This window comes from Octopus bimaculoides, chromosome 2 (genome assembly GCF_001194135.2).
Source record: "Octopus bimaculoides isolate UCB-OBI-ISO-001 chromosome 2, ASM119413v2, whole genome shotgun sequence".
Classification (NCBI taxonomy): Eukaryota; Metazoa; Mollusca; class Cephalopoda; order Octopoda; family Octopodidae; genus Octopus; species Octopus bimaculoides.
The window spans coordinates 63,941,946-63,942,689 of NC_068982.1; the positions used below are offsets into that span (position 1 = coordinate 63,941,946).

At 26.7% G+C, this 744-nt stretch overlaps 1 protein-coding gene across 1 annotated transcript in view; it reads left to right on the forward strand.

Annotated features, from left to right (window-relative positions):
• LOC106872622 (lon protease homolog, mitochondrial) overlaps window positions 1–744 on the forward strand; it is a 62,488-nt gene that overhangs the window by 47,726 nt on the left and 14,018 nt on the right. The window lies entirely within an intron of this gene.

The window sequence follows — 744 nt, forward strand, 5'->3', positions numbered from 1 at the left end:
GGGGGGGTCATAAATACTGTCTTAGCTAGAGTAAGGATGAAATATGATATCCTTGTGATGAGTGGTCAGTTTAGCCAAAGCCCACCACTACAACTTAAGTATAGGAGCTTATCTATTATATTGGTACATACACTTATTTAGAAGATAAATAAATAAATGATGGAAGTGGTAAATAGTAATTAGAAAATATAAAGACTAAACAAAGAAAAATTTGAAAATGTAAAAAAAAAAGGTTAGAAAATATAAAGAGGAAAACTAGGGTTGAAGTTGAAAATTCAAAATACCAAGTATGGGGAACAATTATAATAGTAATATTGTATTACATAATGTAATAGTAATAAAACCCAGAAGAATCCTTTAACTTCATATACCAATACCCAAATGATTAAAACATGATTATAGTAGCAGTTGCACTATGTCATATAATTTACACAAATAGATAAGCCGAAACTTCCCCAATCACAATATTTTTCTAATCAATGTACCTTTTCAAACCACTATATTATTATTATTATTATTATTGTTATTAGTGTCGCTATTTTTTAATTTTTTATTACTATTACATTATGTAATACAATATTACTATTATATTACTACTATTATAATTGTTCCCCATACTTTGTATTTTGAATTTTCAACTTCAACCCTAGTTTTCCTCTATATTTTCTAACCTTTTTTTTACATTTTCAAATTTTTCTTTGTTTAGTCTTTATATTTTCAATTCAAGTTTGGACAGCCCCCCCC